The following is a 21992-nucleotide window of genomic DNA, read 5'->3' as shown; positions in this document are numbered from 1 at the left end:
ACAGTCCTCCACATGGGGGCACTATGGTAACACGCACACACACAGAGACTGTTACTCACTTTTAGGCACATGCACAAACTTACTTACTCACACACACTCACAGACACACACACACACTAACACACACGGATAGACAGGCCTGTCCTAATTAAAGCAGTGCTGTTCAAACAATGAGATAAACTAGGAGCAGAGACATTCTGTGGGTGTGCACTGACACACAGCCACATTCTAAAATACTGCTATTACGCTCTCATATATGCACATACACACACCTGTGCATAGCACACACACATTTTTTAAATTGCAGTTTGCATTGTTTAGGTAAATGATGATACATTTTCGGATGATGATATTGATTACTGCTAAAAGCCAGAAGGGGAGAGAGGTAGACAGAGGGATATGAGAGGAGAAAGGATACGAGGAGCAAGGGAAGGGGGAACGAGAGGAGAGAGGAGAAACGACGTATGTTATTCTGCAAGGCTTGTCTCACTATTTCAGCACAGATTATCATTTCTTTATTTTACTGTGAGTAAAAGGACAGCTATAGGAGAAAGGCAAGGAAGGTTGTTAGTAATTCGGAGAGGAAGGGAAAGACAGATGAGACAGAGAGCTAGGAGGGAGCAAGAAGAGGAAGAGGTGTGGGAGAGAAAAGGAGGAAGGACGGATGGGGGGGGGCAAGCAGGAAAGGAGAAGAGAGACGCAAGCAAAAAGTGAATAAGTTGCGTTGATTAAACCTAAAGTTGGAAAAGATTTTGAAAGTGCATTGCATCAGATACCCACTGTTGGGTTTCACCTTTTTTGTCTTGTGCTCAGCATCCTCACACAACAATCAGACAACATTGAAGTGTCACACACTTTGCCTGACCTGAAATAAACCAGCTTGTTTCTGATTCATCAACCATGTCAGCACACGAGCTCACACACCAATCAGAACATCTCTGGAAATGCTGTCTCATAAATATACGATGTGACATAATTAAGACAGCTGGAGTGTGTCTACTCGTTGATCAGAGTGGTAAAGACTGAACTTGTAAACCTCTCACACTACCGGATAATCCTGGCTGACCACCAATCCTGTCTAACCTCTGGCTGGAATTTCCCCTCAGAGTGGTGGCAGATCTAGAGTAAATCAGCCCAGCAACCCTGCACGGTGCCCCCAGCCTTTCTGTTGCAACATTTGTTCTGTGCAAAACAAATTAAGTAATGTAGATGCTATAAAGTTCACTGATTGCAAGTAAAGCACGAAAAAGGGACAGAGATGGGGATGGTGTGATAGAGAAACGAGAAAGGAAAGAGACAATGTGGACAACATTGTGGGGTCAGATGAATATAAAGCAGATGAGTTGTTCTCATGCTTCCTGCTGCTACATTGCTGTTCTATTCTTTGGCTAGCGGGGCTATTGAAATATTTTCATGAGATACGAACAGATTAGATTCATCCATACTGTGCAAATGAATCCATTAATAGTCTCTGGACATATTTTCTTCAGGCATGTTATTTGACAGAAATTCAGTGTGTTCTGGCACCGTCACATCCTCAAAACACACTGTAAACTTAAAGGCTGCCTTTGCATCAAGTGGAAAATGATTCAGTTTAGCAAGCAGGCATGCTTAATGTTCACATCTGGTATATTTCCACTTATATCAAGCAGTGCTTTGCAGGGAAACATACATCTGCAGGTACCTCAGCTACACAGCGGCTCCCCTGGAGCTCGTATAATAGTGACTCAGTGCCTGACTGTTAGAGGCTACAACAGGGCGGATACTTGACAACATAGGGACTTAAATCCTGGATTTCTGGGCCAAGGACAATGTGCCTACTTGCTATTCTACTCTGTAGCCCTAATGTCACTGGATACTGTGGGCCCTTGCACACATTAAATCCTGAGGAATTGTTTGTTTAAGAACAATGCAATAAATCATCTTCTAGACTGAAAGAACCACAAGGATGTGCTTTGCTTTCAGTGGAGCCATGTTGGGAGGGATAGTAAGTGACTCATTGTTTTAGAAAAACCCCAAAAGAACAAGTGAGCTCTTGTCTCCATTTCCGTGTGGCTTCCTCCAGGTCTTCTGCTATTCTCTCACATTCCAATCATGAAAGTTAGCTTGACTGCACAGTCTAATTTGTTCACATTTCTGAACGGGACTCATCATCTGTCTGGGCATGGGTCACCCTGCCCTCACTGGGACTGGGGCAGAGAGAGTGGACAGAGACACTGAATGGTTGTTTGTGAAAAATGTTTTCAGGGTAGTTTGAATGGAATCTGCCAGAACGGGAGACAGTGAGAATGGTGTGTGATTTTAACTTCAGGTGCTTATTCCTGGAAAGATGACTTTTTAAAAGATGGAAGACTCTCATCCGACAGCACTGTTCTTCTCCCCCTACAGCTGAATTACCAACAAAAATGAACTCAGTATTACCATACTATTCTCAGTATTTCTCTCTGCCTCTATCTCCCTCAAACTCCTATCTCTCCACTCTCCATTCATGTCTACCCCCTCTTCCTCCTTTTCTCCTCTCTTTCAGAGCTCTCTTCCCTCACTCTTTTTTCACTCCTTCTCCAATCACTGTGAAATTGCAAGGCGGCTGGTTGGGGACTTCTCAGACAGAGAAATTTGGCTCCGATCAGAATCACTACCGAGAATTTCCTGCATTCCTTACCCAATTTAAATGATTTTGCAGCTTCACAGGCACACCCACCCAGACAGCCAGACATACTCACATTGACACTTTGGAAGTCTCCTGTCCTTTCTTTCTCTTTTGTACACACTCACGCTTTCACTCATGCATACACACACAAGAATACACATACAAAACACAATTCACACCTGCAAGTGGTGTCACTGACAAGGTGCCAACAGGCAGGAGCTCATACAGTTGCGTCAGTGACTTTAGTTAGCTCAGAGAACAGATGAGAGAGAAAAGAGGAGAGGCTGCAGCTGGAGGAAGAGACAAAGATGGGAAGGCAGATAGTAGGAGTGACACTTTAGCAGTGTATCATTAGAGCATGAGTAATATGTTTATCCTGGTGTATGTCGGTGTTGCAGAATGCACAATTATACACAGTCTCACAATAATGTGCCTTATTTCCTCTCATGCGGATGAGTTTTGAGCTCCTTGGAAACAGCGCAGTCTCTGATGCGTGTCAACATGTCGCAGTCACACACACAAAGGAAGCTGTCGAGTCTGCTGGCAATTTTCATTTTTTCTTGATGTGTGGGGCCAGCTGTCTCACCGAGATTATTATGTGACGGCAGCACACAGGGTTTTTCTCACCTGTCTGTTCCATACATCAGATGTTCTTCTTGACTTTCTGTGTTGAATTGCCGAGGCACAGCGAACAGGTGTCTGCAACTTCTCGGGCTAAGGGGCGGATTATGAGGAAGAAGCAACATTGTAATCAGTCACTTCAAATTCAGCCTTTCACACTGCCTCAGAAACGATCAAGCCATCAGCTGCAAGCGGCAACCACCAAGAGCCATGAGCATTCATTCTCTTCTTGATTTTAATATAAGGTATCATTTGTTAGATTCTCTTAAATGTTTCTACAGCCTTATCTCAGGTAGTTGTAAACATCTTTCCTTTCTTACTGAAATACCCTTGTCCTTATAGTCCTTTTCATCTTTTGAAATTACATGGCCAATATTATCATAAGTAATCATGGATCAACAAAGAGAACTTATTTTCCTATGCCTATCAGCGTTAGCCCATTCAACAAGTTCTTGAACCAAATATTTAGTTTTTGTATCTTAAATGCATATGATCATTACAAATTGTTTTCATGTAAGCTTTTCATGTTCTGCCACCTGGTTCATTTATGGGCAGCTGCAACTACTTGGTTAAAGTTAAATAGGAACTGCAGTCATGGTTAAAGGACCCTAAAACTGTCTGTTGGTAGGAGATGGGATACAGTTTCCAGTGTCAAAATCAGATACGTTATACACCCAACTATCCATCATGATGTCCTCTCTCAAAGGTTTTTGGGTTCATTAACATTATCCAACAACTTCTGCCATTGCACGTCAGAGACAGAAGACATTACTTGCACTATCGCCAGGGTACATCTAAACAAGGACATTTTGGAGACCTGTAAAAATAAAAGGACTTAGGTCAAATAGGTCAGCTTATTTCTACCCATAGTTACGCTTTATTGTTAGATGACAGCTAGCAGCAGGAGCAAAGGAAGAAGTTAGGCGTTGTAGTAAATAGAGCAACAAAGTCCACATTAGGAGGAGGATGACTCGACAAAACACGGGACTGTCACATAGGAAACTACTGTTTGTTGCCCATGTAAAAGGATAGTCATTGTTGTTTCTTTTATCCACGACTGTTCGGCAACCTAACCACATTTTTATTATTGTTATAATGAAAACAAAGGTGTGCCTGCTGCTGATAAACTCCTATGGGAGTTCTACTCCTAAACTTGTTCATATTATTAATTTTTGTTAGCTGATCTAAAGCTGTATAAACATACAGTAAGTTAAACAAATCGTACAGTGGCCTTCCTGTTTAGTAAGGACAGTGTGTTAAGTCAAAAATCCAAGACGTCAAATCTAGCCTTTAGTAACGTGAAGTGAATCGTTTAAGAGAGAGCACAGAGCTATTACTGTTGTGCGAAAGTGTGTCTTAATATGCATGCACGGACATGAGAGTACGGTGGTTGTGGTTGTGACCTTACAATTAGAGGAGACGACTTCTGCCCACAAGGTCTCCTACGGATCAAATTCCCAGACGCAGCCTAATGAGAACAACTCAAATTTGCGACACACCTGCTGACACTCCATGCATTGCATGACTGCTTAGGTGTATGTCACAGCAGCAGGTTGAGGTACACTCCATGTATTAACAAGCTCTTCTTTTCAGATTGCCTCACGGTCAATGTCATTCTGTCTCTTATTTCATCTCTTTAATCTTGCACGTCTCTGAATTAATTCCATATAAACAAGAAATGACTTAAGTGTTGCAACATTTTAGATAAAAGCCTTTGGGTAGTCTCTCACTCTCTGATCTGCATTTTTTCTCATGATATCTCATGATATTAGATAAAATTAATTTGAACTTTTTAACCTGTTGCAGCACAGATCACCATATTTTGTGCATCTAAAACTTAGCTTTACCCAAGATCACCTGCGCAGAACCAGGTCACAAGGTAGCAGTTAATGTTTTAACCTTTGCTCTGGTCTGCTGTGTGGTTTTAAATTAACTGAAACTTTAATAATTCCTGAAGAGACTTTAAAGAGTAAAATTTTTCTCACCTTCTGAACTGTTGTTAAGCAGGCAATATATCCATTCCAGATTTATTTTTAATATTTTATTGCCCTGGTGATCCATGTGGTTTACTACTTGAGCTCTGACACTTTTTGAAATTGATGGTGACTGTAGAATTTCAGATTTTTTAGTATAGGAGTGGGCAAAAAATGATAATAGCAGTAGTAAGTTTTCTGAAAAATCAATAAAAAGATGTTTTTGGATAAAATATCCAGGTGGGAATGTCTGCTTTTGTCTTATCCAATAAAATACTTGACAAATCACCATGCTAATGCAAAAAAAGATCATATTACAATCGAAACCTAGTCTCTGTAATCTAGGTGTTTCTTTGGGCCGGTCTTTTAGACTTGACCAGCACCTAAATTGTATGGTTCACTCCTGTTTCTACCAGCTGAGAAATATTGCTAAACTCACTTGTGTCTGTAGCTGAGATGGAGATGATTATACATGCGTTGATTTCCTCCAGGCTCAATTACTGTGATTCGGTTTTCATCTGCCTTAGCAAGACATCCCTGAACCCCTTATAACTGGTCCAAAATGGCCCAAATAGTCCAATCCTCATTTCCTTACACTCACTTCCCATCAAAATCAAAATCAGAATCCAGGCAGGCACCTGTTTACATTAAAGACCTACTGCAACCATATAATACCAGTAGAACCCTGAGGTCCTCTGATCAGGGTTTATAGGTTGTTCCTTACTTCAGGCTCAAGATACTGTTGCCACAGTTCAAGACCCATTTGTTTAGACTTGCTACATTTAAATTTTTTTTTTCTGTTTTTTGTGAAGAACTTTGTGGCATCTGCTCTTGAAAGGTGCTATATAAATAAAATGTACTTCCTTCCTTCCTTACTTACAATATTGCCATAAAACTGTCGGCACCAATCAGAACTACCACGTACTTTTTTGGAATTAATTCCTGCACAACCCATATAATAGATGACCCTTAGACACAGTGTGCTTTGGCCAGAGATGTCTGTCCATCGATGGTCAGACAGAGTGTCTTATCCTTCAGTATAGGCCTTCAATTTTCCTGTGTGGTGTCATGCAACTGCAATATGTGTCTCGAGTATGCAGTCAGACAAGGCTGTAAAGTTGACATTGCTCCACTCGTTTCTGGTGCCTCCATTGACTCACTTGAGTGCCCAGCTAGCAGATGAGTCCACAGTATGTTGTTGTTGTTATGGAATAAAGCAACTGCTTTTTTGGTAATTTTACCATCTAGGGTCTATACCCCAAAATACCACACACTGCTTTTCAGATGCTTTGTGTCATGGTCATCCGATCAGAATAGCTTTTCTCAATAGTGTTGTCCTCCACTTTTACCATAGTTTACTGATTGGCCAACAGGGCATGCATTAGGTCAGACTGAGAGTGAATTTTAAGAGTGCTTTCTGTTGGATAACAAAGCAAAATACTTCAAACTTTTAATTTGAATAAGTCATTACAGTTCAAATATTTGAATGAGAATTTAAATTTTGAATAAAAAGTGAAAGCCCTGTTACCCACAACAGTATAAGACACCCAGAAATATTACAGGGATAGTTACAACAGAATAAAGGGTATGGCAACATCTCTGATAGCAGACTATTTTGTGTCATCTCACAGTATATACTTGTATTTCAGAATTACAAATCACCAGATCATAATTTCAAAAAAGTTTTTACAAAACGTTAAGTTTTAGCAACAGGTGCATAGGATCAAATACTCTTGACTTGTCTTTCATGAATTTAGCCTGAAGTAGGTGTAGCGACGAGCCCCTTTTTCTGAATTCCACTGAGAGATATCAGTGGGTTTGAATAGACCTTCTTAAAAACTCTGCTGGAACCCTGGAGTGAGGTCTCAAGATCAGCTGGGAAGCCCCACTATGTGACCACCGTTATATGAATCAAGAACCAAAACAACCACTTTGGGTCCAACTGAAAGGGGTTCAGCTCTGAGACAACACTGCAAATGTAGGCAAACTTTATTTCTGCTGTCTGTGATAAGAGTTGATGTTGGTCAGTTCCCTGAATTCTTATTTTTAAGCCCTAGAGTAGTTGAATATCCCCCTAGCGTTCTGCTGTTCTCCGGTAACTCTGAATCACATACTCCATTTAGTATCGGCAAACTAAATGATCAGTTCATTTTGTCTTTCAAAAATCAGCTTTATTCATCTGTGTGACTCTGACCTCTTTGTCATGTGTTCGTTACTAATGCTTCATTTATTCAGTTGCTTATAGACATTTAGCTACTGTAAAAAATAAATATCCTCATTTATTGCCAAGTCGTTGTCTTGTGTATTCCTTCAAAGGAGAGACAGAAATCTCTGTATTGAGAGTTTACTTGTTCGGATTATAAGCTGATTGTTCTGATTAATTTGGTTTGTCTATTTTCCTTCAGTTGAAGGTGGTGCCCAAATTTTCAATGAGGGCAAATGTAAATTCTAGTGTAATAGTCGCAATAAAAGTCTAAGGACCCGAACGCTGTGGTAATAAAGTGAGTCCAAGTGATGGACAGTGTGCTTGATTCTTTGGTCTTCTTTTCAATTCAAGAAATACAAAGCACAAAATACCACTTTCTACATGTTTACTAGGGATGGAAAATACATACAGATCAGGGTTTCCATGATGTTTTATAGTGGAAGTGAGCCACCTTGTCTGAAACAAAGACCACCTCTTGACATCATAAAAAAATGCATAAACTTTTATGACATAAAATATTAACATTCGGGAAAAAATGTCATCTATTAATGATTGTGACTATGTATAGGCTGTAATCTACTCACTACATCAAAAATGAAATGAGAGCTGTCAGGATGCTGGTGGCCTCTGACCTTAACTAAGCAATGTCCTGAGGGAAACCCTACAGATACGTGACAAACTAAAGGGAAAACCAACATAAAATGTCTTGGTAAGTTGTTTCGCCACCATAGTATTTATGTATATGTACCTTTACAGGAGAGCTCAAACATTATTCTTCCAACAGACATTCTCTCACTTCGTGTGTTGATCATGGTGTAAGTCCAAAATCTTCCATAGGTACTTAATTGGGTTGTTTCTGATTACATTTTTATACTCATCAAATCATTCAGTGACCCACGGTGCCCTTTATGGAGTCATTTGCATCTTTTATGTTTCTACACTCATTTATTCAGGCTTTCTCTTTTTTGTCACCCATCCACAAACTATATTGTGGCATTAGGGAACATGACAATGAGATACTATTATTCTACCGAAAAGACATCTTGTTATATTTTGGATTTAGAGGAAAAAAAATCAATAGTGGCATTTAAAGAGACAAACAGGACATAAAAGAAGCTGAGGAAGAAGGACTGGAGAGAATGACAAAAACAAAGTGAGAGAAAGAGTGTGAACAGCGGGAGTAATAGGACACTGGATGTAAAATGTAAGGCAAATTTAAGCATTAAAAGGCCGAGAAATATTGTTTAGTGAGGATATGACTGAATTGCATTTTTATATGTGTGTGCGTGTGTGCGTGTGTGTTTGTGTGTGTGTGTTGGTGGTAGCAGGATGCTGTTGCTCCTGGCAGCAGGCCCGTACACTTCCACTGTCATGGTCAATCACTGTCAAGAAGCAAGAAGACTGCATCTCCTTCACATGCACACACAAACACACACACAAACACACACACACACACACACACACACACACACACACACACACACACACACACACACACACACACACACACTTTCTTGCTCTCTCTAGTAATATCAGGGTCAGCTATGCAGTCACCCGTACCTGTTGTTGTCTTTGCTTTTATATACACACACACACAGAGTGGAAGACATCAACAAGCTGCAATAACATTTACATAGCAAGGCCTTTACTATGTTCAGACATTTCAACCTGAGGACAAAGTTACATACTCAGTGGTCCTCAACACAATCGAAACATGTTTGTGAGCATGTATTGAATGTGTATATGCTTCAAGTGTGTGCTCCAGTCAAGAGAGAGAATAAAAGGAGATCAGCACCGATCTTTTCAAACTAGAGTGGGGGGACCCAAAACATTGAACTGTGCACTAAGAATGAGGCACAAATATAATATCATCACACACAGACAAATTGAAGATGTACAACAGTATAGATACTTGGAAGCAGGGATAGCTTTCAGATTTAAATCCAAAATCCATATATTTGAAAGGACTGCAGTGGTTGCCATTTGGCAGCTGAGGCAGTATATAGAAGGTCTGGGCAATAATTAAATTCAGTTCTCTTTCATCAGTTTTCAGCTGAATCATATCCTGATGATATAAACTTATCATATTATTGTTCACCAAATTTCTGACCAAATGAATTTTTCCTTGCATGGTGTAGTAAAAAACTAACAAAATTACTTATTGGAGTTTTTGTTTTACACATCAGAAGAGTTTGCTCTAATGTAGGTGTGGGCAATATATCCAGTGACACAATATAATATGTCAACCATCATTGATTTTTCTATAGATTTTCTTCTCTTTCATGATTTTTATAGCAATATTGGATTAATGGGAGTGTTGCATCAATGTGATGAAGTATCTGTCCGCTATTATCTACTGGATTAGCCAAAAACAGGCATTTCCGTCCGGTTATTTTATCTATAAAGAGTTTTTAAACCTAGTTTTGAGAACATTTTTATCATGATATATATAAACTGATAAAATTATATAAAAATACATATACCTTGATAGATTTTTATCCATATCGCCAGCTCCTAGCGACACAGTTAGTCCCTTTGCTTCTGTTTGAATATTTATGTTATTTTATATAACTTTGCCATATTGTGATATACAGTATATTTACATCAGGAAACACCTTGGCCTACCACAGATAGACACTGTCTTATATTATCACTTAGTGTGTTAAAATGTCCTTTTGGCAAAGTTTTTCTAAGTTAAAAAATTAAATGACCAAAACATCTACATTACTGGTATAAATTTACACACCCACAATCCTATACAATGTATAAGGGTTTTAAAAATTGTGGGTTGTATGAGTTTTTGGTTTGTGTGTGTTTGTCTTTAAAATCTTCTGTCTCTGTTTCTTATGTCCTAGATCCCAATGAAAGGCATGAGCCAGTATGTGGAGCACTTACCTAATGGTGTGGAGGTAGATACAGTAAGTAAAGAGACAGTGTGTTTCTCTTGCAACTGCTTGTGTGTTTGGGAGTGCTAGGTGATCATGAAAGCTGCTTTAGTTACTAGAGCACCAAGAGCCAAACATGCTTCATCTCCTTTGTCAGGTCTTGCACCCTCCCCATCTTCTTTTCTCACCCTTTTAATCTCTCCCTCTGTCTCTCTCTCTCCCTCTTCCTCCTCCTGTCTGTCAGCATATTTCCTCGCTGTATTGGCATACTGAATTGATAATGCAGTATTTGTTGAGCTTAAAGGGGGATTTTGATAGCTTCTCATGCAGCCATGAGGTCTCGGTGTCTGCTCTTCTTCACTGCATACTTCAGTGGAGCAGGTATAAATTTAGTGTTATGGTTGCTACAACCTGTTGCGACTAAAGTATCTCTTATATGTTTTTTTGATAGAATAGTCAGTGAAATATAGTGTTGGAAATCACATATTTTTTCATGTAACTACTACCAGTCACTGCTGCTGTGCCAATATGCCAGTATCCAGTACATTTTAAGCTGTCCTGAGGTGTAATGTTTTTAGTGTATTTTTCTCATAGCATTAATATAAATTATATACATTTTATGGAAGCACAGTAAGTACCAGCACAGATTGGGAATGACAGAGTTTCCATTTTGTCTGGAACATGTTGAGCTGTATCATTTATCAATTCAACAGCTGCACTGATTCAGACTTGATATGTATAGATTAGTCTTTTGAAGCTACTTACAGCAGATGCTCTGTTACGAGTTGTTGTGTTTACGTTTGTTCATTCGCTGTGATGAAGAATGGAGATCAAGTTGAGCAGTTTGCAGTGGAGGTGTCTTTGCTAAATGTGCAATGCTGATAAGGAGAAAACTACTTAGTCTTTCTTCAGACTTGAGACTATGAGAAAACACAAGCAGCAGTTATTTTTGAGGAGGTACGGTTACAGCATAGGTTACCTACAACTAGTTCATTTGCTTTTTTTTCATTTTTTAAAAATGCGCTGCTCTGACCTATTCTTTTTCAGTAGAACCTCCTCCTACCCATCCATCCCCAGCCCCAAATCATTGCCACTTCCCAAACTAATTGAATTAGTGTATACTAATATAGAATCACAGAAAGAAAAGACTTTTAAAAGCCAAGAAAAAACCAATGTGAGTATATGTTTTACCACTTAAAAAACGCGTCATAAAGCAGGACAACTCAAAACAGATTGGTTTACAAATGTAATTCTGGGCTATATACAAAGGCTGCAGATCTCCTACAATGTAGTCTAGTATAAGTCTGTCTACTTGCTGTTGGGAAACAAGGGTAACCGGTCCTTAACAAAATGCTAAGATTGATGAGTTTGACTTGAGTGGAGGAACTTAGTGGCTGTTGGCTCATGGTCTTACCCTTTGTTATTGATTTCTTGTGATCATTCACTCGGGGATATTTCCAAAGACTGGTTGGATGCTTCAACTCGATGTATCATTTCAGATTTGTTGCCGATGTGGCTGACATTCAGGTTTGTTTGTTCAGACATGGTGGTCAAAATTTGCATAAAAATGTTGGGATCTGGACTGATCATTGTTCATAAAAGTCCTTCAAATGTTCATACAAACTGGCTTCAGCAGTACCGGTAGCTTTTGTTGTTTGAATTACCAGTACTAGCCATGGCGGATGCATGCCAGGTACTGTAAATCCTCAGGGGCCACCATAAAACACAGTTCTTCCTCTACTAATGTCTTTTGGTGGTTTGTAACCATTCTCATGTTCATGTTCATTAGTTGCAAATGGATGCGTTTAGTTCACCGTCTACCAAAAACATGAGCATGTTCAATGACCACGTTCTTTTAGCGTGCTCATCCATAACACTGGCTAGGGCGGCTATTAAGCCCTTAGCACGCAACTTTAAATCAAACTTAAGGCTGTGGAGTTGAGAAAAGAAAGGAGCCACCTGGATTGTGGATGATGAGTGAGGCGTGTCTACACAGAATGTGTTTCAGCCATGTGTTTCAAATTGCCGTCTGATGCGTGTCTGAGGGAACAGATATGTTCTTATTGTAATCAATCCAGCTGTCTACAGAGGAACCGTATTTTTACACTTCAGGTCTATTTCCTTCCATTTTAAACTTGCTGCTACAATGAGACATATGACTGAAAAACTTAAATGCTGAAATGCTTCCTATGGAATATGTAATACTGCGCCTGAATGCATAGACAAACGGAGCACTGAAGCTGCTGCGCTACGAACATTCTCCTCCTGTGTAGACATGGTATTAATCAATTATATTTTAAATTTAAAAAAGCTCCAATCCTGAATCCTATCTCTAATTTAATACTGAAGTTTAATAAAGAATTAATAAAGAATGATATTCACTTCTGAATCCCTTACTAGAATTTCCACCTGTGCCTTACCAAATTTTCAATTCATTTGTTTTGACTTCGCGGTTTAGTAAAAGCTTGGTAAATTACCCTCTATGATACTGAGAAATAGTCTTCTAGCACCAATCTCGTCCCATGTTATGTTCAATTGTGGCTGTTGATTTATCAATTTATATTAAAGCATAACAAATGTAGATTAGGCACAAACAATCAAAGGTTGTTCATTTTTAAGATCAATATTTCATAATGAAGACTTCTATATCTCTATGACTGTGGTACAAATGCAGGGACTTTGATCATGCCACTGTACACTACTATAGGACTAGCGTTGGACAGACGTACTCTAAGATAGGAAAACAATTTTATTAACTCCCCAAGGAGGTTATGTTTTTACCTATGTCTTTTCATTGGTTTGTTTGTTGGTTTATTTGTCAGGAGGAAGTACTGAACAGATTTGCACCAAACTTGTTGGATGGATGGGGCATGGGCCAAGGAAGAACCCATTAAATTTTTGGGCTGATCTGGATCATTCACTATAAATAGGATTTTTTTCTCTGAAGTCTGATGTATGTTGTTTGACATTGGTCTTCGCAGAGGTCTGCGCCCTCTGAGTGCCCTTCTAGTTCTTGTATGAGATAAACAGAAATAACGTGTGTCCAAGAGGCCCATCACCTTGTAAATTTTCTTTTTTTGTTGACTGAAACAAATGTCTATTTTTTAATTATGATTGAAATGCATTCTGACAACAACCATTGAGTGTTTTTCCCTACAAAATACATCAGTTACATAGTATCTTACCTTGTGTCACATAGAACAATATTTCACAATTGTGTCAAAGTTTAAATGAAATCCTTAACCTTAGAATATAATTTTCACTGTCCACTATTTTCAGATTTACTCCAGGACACCTCTTGCAAAGACGAATTTAAGTATATCAGATGATAATCCCTCCCTTGCTTGCTACAAGATGCTGTCAGGCTCAAGAGTCCACATGCCATAAGTGGCAAAAATGCATTGACTGCTGTCAAACGGTGCAGAAAAGAGTAAAATAAGAATCACTTGACAATATGCTTTCACATCTCATCACTGTAGGACAGATAGAGGATAGATTAAAGTAGCTATGGCCTCAATTTTCCACACTCAGTTGCATATCAGTGGGGTCAGGAGTCTATCCCAGCATACACTGGACAAAATGAACAAAAACACCATGAAAGGCTGCCAGTCCATGACACGCTAAACGCAGATACTAATGGAAACTTAAGGTCTGCTGTCTACACCCCTTAGAATAGCTTGTGTCTGGAGGAGAAGGAGCAGCCCTATATGAACTAACTAACTCTAAACAGTGATGGAACCATGGGGAGGTGGAACTATCCATGTTGCCACTTTGGTACCTGCTTTGAAAACATAATCTGTTTGATCCAAAGGTGCCAAGCCATCCCAATGCCATGTTAGTAATGACCTCAATGCAGTGGTGGGAAGTAACTAAGTACATTTACTCAAGTAGTGTATTTGTACTTTACTTGGGTATTTCCATTTTATGCTACTTTGTACTTCCTCTCCACTACATTTCAGTAGGAAATATTGTTCTTTTTACTCCACTACATTTATTCGACAGCTTTAGTTACTAGTTATTATTAAGATTATATTTTTACACAATGGATAATATACCAAGCTTTTAAAATATAACACATTGCTAAAGATTAAACCAGTGGTTTCCAACCTTTACGGCTTCTGACATCTTATGAAAAGCAGTGTGTTTTCGGGGTCACATTTCAGACCTCTATGAGTAGTTAACAGCTCCACCAAATATTGATTTTTCTCTCTAAACTTCAAACATGGTTTCATTTCAGTAAATGTATAAATTATCCAATATCCCACCAAAAATCAAACATTACATATTATATATATTCCAAAAACTGAAACCAGATTTGTGTATCAGAACTTTGTTTTCTCTTCTTTTCTTTACCATAAATCATCTCAAGATACTTCGGATTTATCTGGTGTCCCTGAATGTTAAACTATAGATGAAGTAGTTCAAATTAGCTCCTCCCCCAGCAGCTGGAATCTCTACCAGCTCCAGGGTTGTTTTAGGGTTGCAAACAGACTTAAAGATTATTAAAACCTTGACAATCCAACAATAATGACTGTTTCCACCAACATATCATACACACATTTTTAGACTGAATGGAACACATACTGAATGACTGAATAAATACAGAGAAAAATTTCAGAATACACACTGTGGGCAATAGGTAGACTACGATAACAATCACATAGCTACCAAATCCCAGAGAACACAAATTCTTGCGTGTTCCTGTACCAAAGCAAAAACCAACATTAAGCATTAATTCCTTGTTTTGCAGTGTTGGCCACAGCCATATCTTAGGTTATCTTAAGTGATAAGTCACAGTCTACGCACTGTTTTTAAGGTAACAGCACAACAGGGGTTTTCCGGTCGCGCTTTGGCCTGGATAGCTAGGTCATTTTGTTTTTGAGACATTTCAGGTGGTTTTACAAATTTGCTGTGTTTCGTTTGCTTTTGACTTTCACCACTAACTTTGAACCTGGTTTCACACAGTAAATTACTTTAGTTTTTTTTACAGAACAAGCACAGCGTTTTTTTCAGAACTGGGATGGATAAACATATTTCTTTTTCCTCAACATCACTGTGTTTCCACATTTTTGATTCTTTCATCACATTTTACTCCCATCTCTCACAAGTTAGATTCATCATCCTGTGCACATTTTGTCACATAGAGTAATGCCCACGGGTAATTTGTTCATAAAGCTTGGAGAGAAACTGTGAACGCTTGGTTTAATGCAATTGATATCCCCTCTAATGCAAACAATGCAGACTTATTGTCACATAATAATTAGATTGCGTAGAAGCATAAATTGTAATCACAATCTTAAAACGATTAATCATGCAGCCCTACCTGAAGAACAAAGCATGAGTTTGCCATTTGCTCGCCATGTTCAGTGAGTTTTGTTTTTATTGTTATTTCTCCTGCTCGTCAACAGTACTGATTTTAGCTGGAATTTCAACTGAATCAGAATGCAAATGATCAGAATCCTGCAACACCACACAACGTATGATTTTATCTGACTCTATAACTTAGGCTTAGCTATCATAAAGTCTCCCCACTATTTAATGAACAGATTCTCTTTTGGGAATCAAGTTTCACAAAGAACGATGTTAGATACTTGGTACCGTTACTCCCTGCGTAATAAGGGAAGCAAGTAAGGCCATACTGGATGTTCAGGCTATGGGTGCCTTCATTGTACTAATGGGTTTTAGATGCAGGACTGAAAATTTTATCATTTCTTAAGAGGAGCTAAAAATCAAAGAATGGGAAAAAAAAAGGAACAGACTATAGAGGAGATACGATTTTTAAAAAGGCCAGGCTCTGGTCAAATGTAATTCCAGGGATAGAAATGTTTGATAAAGCACCAGAGAACAAAGCTGCTGGGGCGGCAAGGGGAAAGGACATACACTTATAAATCTCTTTATGTCTCTGTCTCTTCAGATTCTATTACGCTCACACTATCACAAAACACCTGATCTGACATCTGTGTGTGTGTGTGTGTGTGTGTGTGTGTGTGTGTCTGTAGGTCATAATAACCTCTACAGATTCCTGAGTATAGCACCTAACACCCACATGGTTTACGTGCGCACAACCACACACAGACACACACACAGACACACACACAGACACACACACACACACACACACACACACACACACACACACACACACACACACACACACACACACACACACACACACACACACACACACACACCTCTGAAAGGTGGTGGAATTGATTTTACATTGAAAGCTCCAATCCAAAGTTACTTATCAGAGCTGCGATCCACTAATGCCCTGCCCACCTGGCAGAGGTGTTTGTGTTAGTGGCACAGTTGACCCTGATGTCACTTTTCTTCCGATGTCTTTGTACGGAGGTATTTACCCTTTATCTCCTCTGCCTATTAACATGTCTTTTACCTGTCTCTCCTCTCCTGTCTCAATTTTAGGCATGCTAGTGGAATGGCTCTATAGATAGCATGGTTGATCCATCCATTGGTCCACCACTGAAATACCTCAACAATCACTGGACGGATTGCCAAATTTCGTACACCCTCGGTCCCCAGAGGATGAATCCTAATGACTTTCGTAATCCCCTGACTTTTTGTCTAGCACCACCTTGGGATTTTATGTGAAATGTCTCAGCAACGTTTGGATAAATTGCCACGAAATTTGCTACACACATTCAAGCCCCCTTAAGGATGAAATGTAATAACTTTGGTGATCCCTTAACATCAGTGCCACCATCAGATCAAAATTTTAATTGGTCCAGTATTTTGGTTTAAGGCCAAATGCCTGCAAAACTAAGGTCATTCCCATCAGTCTAGCATGCTAACATGTGAAACGATTGATACACTTGGTTAGGTCTGTTATCCCTGGGACAAAGCCGTGTGTGTGTGTGTGTGCATGTGTGTGCTTCAAAAGTGTTCCCTTAACTTGCTGCCATGTTGAATATCCACCATCATACACCGCCCTTGTTCAGACAACCAAAGAGAAAAAACAAGAGCAGTGAGGAGCAAAGACACAGGCAGAAAAAGACTGAGCAGAGCAGGGGAGTGGAAGATGAGAGGAGACTCAGGAGGCTTTTGCACAACAGGAATCTTGAATTTTCATTCCTTGTCACAGACACACAACAGACACATATACACAAAGACAGGGAGAGCGCGCGAAAGAGGGAAAATGATTCACTCATGCTGCCAGCTGTGGATGATGCCAAAATGATAATCATGCCCAAATCCCAGCAATGATGCCAAAATCCATTGCCATTTCCCATTTTAGGCGATTGGCCAATACAATAAGTACATAATAGCATTTCAGTGTTTCCCCAAGATATGTTTTTTGGCAGTGTGAAAAGGCCCCTGAAACAGCATTTAGATGTTATACTAAAACTCTCCATTGAAACCAATAATAATGAAATTCTGTGACAGCAAACCACGTGGTGATAAATTTCTCCTGTTAAATCAACAACTGTCTGCCAAAGATTAAACCCAGAGCAGGGCTCTAATCTGTGATGTTATCGAGAGACAGATGCAGGAGCCACTTCCCTGATAATGAGTTACAGACTGGCTCACTCTTGTTTACAGTTTTTCACAGTCACTTAAAGCCTACCGAGACTACATGATATCAGCCTGATAATGGCCTGATCAGAGAGACATGGGGGAATAGCAGCTTCATGGATGACAACTTGTGGTTTTGTCACATGTTTTGAGACACAGTAGAAGACAACCAAAGCAGCCTACGGGGCAAATATAAAGACCAGCATATCAATCTTCTGCGTTTTTTTGGAGCTTTTGTGACAGGTTTGACTGTGGCACTTCGTGTGATATTGATGAATCACAGTATAGTATACTGACTCTGCTTTAAAAATTGGCAGTAGTGCTTAAGTTTGTCCAGTCTGTGGACAAGTTTACCCTTCACCGTCAGGTCTTCCCTATCTATCATCATGTTAAAATTCCATGTCTATTACACTTATTTACCTATCTATTTTTGTTTTAATTGTTTAAATACATTTTCAATTGTAGAGTGCTTTGGTCGGCATTTGTTGTTTTCAAATGTGCTCCATAAATAAATGTATTTTTAGTAAAGTGTTTCAGTCACACACATCTACTGTACATGGTAAAGCAGTTAGTGTAAATTACAGATATAAAATCCACCTATTTTCTTTGTTTTTATCTACTGCTGCATACTCTAAAAATACGAGTAAGGATCGTTAGCTACTATGTGGAGGCATTGATGATGGGAATTATGATAACTGTTGACGTAATTGGCCCAGCTCCCACAAAACGAATCACTCCTCCTGAATGTGCCCCCTGCTCAACTCCCCCCTCCTTCCTATTCATATACTGCCAAACAAAGAGCTTGTCCTGTCTGGTGACTAAGATTGTAAGAACTGAGTGGAGTGCGGTGTTATTAAAGAAGATTAACAATTTGAAAACTGAGAGAAAAAACCACCGCATACAGTCTGACAGCATGAAACACACAATAATTACAGATGTCCACAGCTGTTTTATTCTGTGTAATGTCTTGTCTTTTATCTGGGCAGTGAGTCTGTAATAAAGTTTTGATTGACTGATTGATTGTAGGACTGGTGTTTGACCATTACTAGTAAAGTCTTAACAGTTAAAATGATTTTAACTGTGTTCCACAGCCAGAAAAAGCACCAGTGGATGAGACATAACAATAGAACTATGAAACTGTATATTCCCTCGAAGAATACGAACCTACATGACATAGTTTGGCCAGAAATATTTATAGTATGATATTTCAGGGTTGGCTTCTATGGAGAATTTAGATCACAGGTCTGCACACACACACACACACACACACACACACACACACACACACACACACACACACACACACACACACACACACACACACACACACACACACACACACACACACACACACACACTCAGAATCCTCCTGTGAGTTTGTGTGAGCGTCTTACTTTGCCTGTCCCTTCACCTTTTTCATTCCACTTCTTTGACTTTATTTTTTGGTGACTTATATAATACTAATGTTATATGCATTATTAGTTAAGACATGAAACACAGAAAATGTCCTGTGAAATGCACTGAACATTTACAGTGCATCAGTGCGTGTAGTCGTGTGTATATGAAAGGCAGAGAGCATGTGCACAATCATGCATGTGGAAATGTGAGCATGTTACAAATGGTTTCCATCTCTCTTTCATGCTGTTTCAAAAGACAGAAAACGTTTTTGGGTTATCTGATAAGGTTAATAAAGCATCATTGAAAACCATCTGTTTCCCAAAGTGTACACACACACACACACACACACACACACACACACACACACACACGCACACACACACACACACACACACCACTAAAATATTGTTGGAAAAGAAGATACCCTAAAGTTCAATTAGGCATCACAGAGGCACAGGTAGCGTTCAACCCCACAAAACCAAGTATAAACTGTTGCTGTTACAATTTGGCCAGCTTTATGATGATGATAAAATGACATTGTGATTTATTTTGCTACAATTTCATGTCTTTTCTGTTTATGTACTTTCTGTCTCCCTGAAAGAGTGTAGAACTCATTGTCAAATGATTGCTAGAAATGTACTGAAGGGGCAAAAAAGCTGTCACATCTCCGACTGTACTGATAGCAGCTTCCCATTAGTGAATCAATCAAAACAGTTCTTTCTTAATTAGTGGATGATACATCTCGTATTTTTTTATCTTGTATTACAATATTATTTCCCTTAAGCATATAGCAGATTTTCATCAGAGATGGAATTTGAATTCCTACAGTATATCTTAGCTTGAGGTGATGGTATCAGAAAGTGATTGTCTGAATGTCATCACTTTGTGTTTTGGCCGGTGGATATCGGCCCTGTTTCATGGTAGTAATTAGCTCCCCTGCGTTATGTTGATGAGGTGTGATCTCCTTGCCTGTAATTTTCTGAAAACAACTAACTAACCTGTACCTGTAAAACCGGTGGTGTGAGTTACACTGTGGGCTATAACTTGAGCCTAGGTTTTTAGCCTATATTTATTGTTACATTTTGAAAAAGTAAGTATGCCAAAATAGCTATTGACATTTCCTTTTCCCTATGAATGTATTGACAACTGTCACTGAACAATCATATTTATCAGATAAGGTGTCCTTTTTTTAACTTTCGTGAATGCAATGCACTTCCGTGTTAGCTAGCTAACACAGGTGTTTTGGTGCATATGGTAGTGTGTATCCACACCGCATCAGTGTGTAATGAAAGAAGCACCTGTTCAGATCAGTCAGGTTGAAGAGGCTATTGAATTCAAAGAGAAAGGATAACATCTACTGGCATCTCTTCATTGGTTAAAGCCTTTCATCAGTGTTAGCTTTTATTTTAACGCTCCAGTTGGTCTCTCCTCTTTTACTTTTTTTAATTTCATTGTACTTTCAATTATTTGCTTTTATTACATGTCCCACTGTTTTATTTCTTGCAACATGCATCTTATCTCTCTGTTTTCTTTTAATCTATTGTGTAAGTCTTGATGTTTAATCCCGAATTCTCCTGTAAACAAGTTTTTAACTTTGTTTTGTAAGGTGCTGTATAAATAAAGTTTCAACTGTTACAAGTCATCATTCTGCCCTGTGGTTCCAACCAGCCACATGCTGCGGCTGACTGGGTGTGCTGCTTTCTCCCTTCAGGCTCTTAGCTCTCTCCTCTTGTAGTTTCATTTGAGTCCCTGATGGAATCTCTTTACGTGTGCACTACATATGTTCAATTTCTCAGTGATATGATCTGCTGATCACACAGTTTCTGACCAAACTATGTAACCATGGAAACAGTCCAGAAAAGAAACAACTTCTCACCTCCCCCCCGACTTTTTAAGGCAAACATTCTTCAAAGATAAGTAAATGCTCTGATTTTAAATTTCTGACCATGTATGTATGCCTATGGAGAATAGGCTGCTAACAAATGTTAGTGTACTGGTGATAGTACTTGTCGGATGATGACAAAGATAGTGCCAGAAAAAAAGTTTCCACTCCATTCCCTACAATTAATAAGCGGCTATTGATCTTCACATTGTTTGTTTTCATTAACTGAATGAGTCAGTGTAGATTATTCTATACTTTACACACATTGCAGAGGCAAACAAATGTTCTTTAACACACACTTTGCCATGGATTATCCCTTATTAATATCAGGATCAAGATCCTCTTCACTGAAATGACCAACCTGCACAGGAGTTTGACTGTAAAGTCAAAAGTAAGCAATTAGTCCATCCATGCTATAGCCTATCCCAACATGTATTGAGTGAGAAGCAGTGTACAGTGTGGACAGGTCAGCAATCTGTTGGCTGGTAGGGGTGATAAACCTAGAGAAACAATAACAAACTCACCAAACAATACATCTTTGGACTGTGCAGGGAAACTGGAGCACCTGGAGGAAATCTAAGAAAACATGCAAACTCCACAACCAGAGGCTTCAGCTGGAAAAGTCAGATTTGAACCCAGGACAGTGTTAGAATGTGTTGGGTTCATTCATCAGGATAGCGATTGACAAAAACATTGGTACAAAAGGGGAATTATTGTATCAAAAACTTTATTCTCAAATAATGTCTTCAAAATAACTGATAGATAAACTGTGAGTCTCTTTAACAGCAGGTTGTGAGGCTGCATTCACATACAGTATCTGTTGTTTAACCCTTTATAACACTCCATG

This window comes from Xiphias gladius, chromosome 1 (assembly GCF_016859285.1).
Source record: "Xiphias gladius isolate SHS-SW01 ecotype Sanya breed wild chromosome 1, ASM1685928v1, whole genome shotgun sequence".
Lineage (NCBI taxonomy): Eukaryota > Metazoa > Chordata > Actinopteri > Istiophoriformes > Xiphiidae > Xiphias > Xiphias gladius.
The sequence above is the reverse complement of the archived record's forward strand: the minus strand, read 5'-3'. Positions refer to the sequence as shown.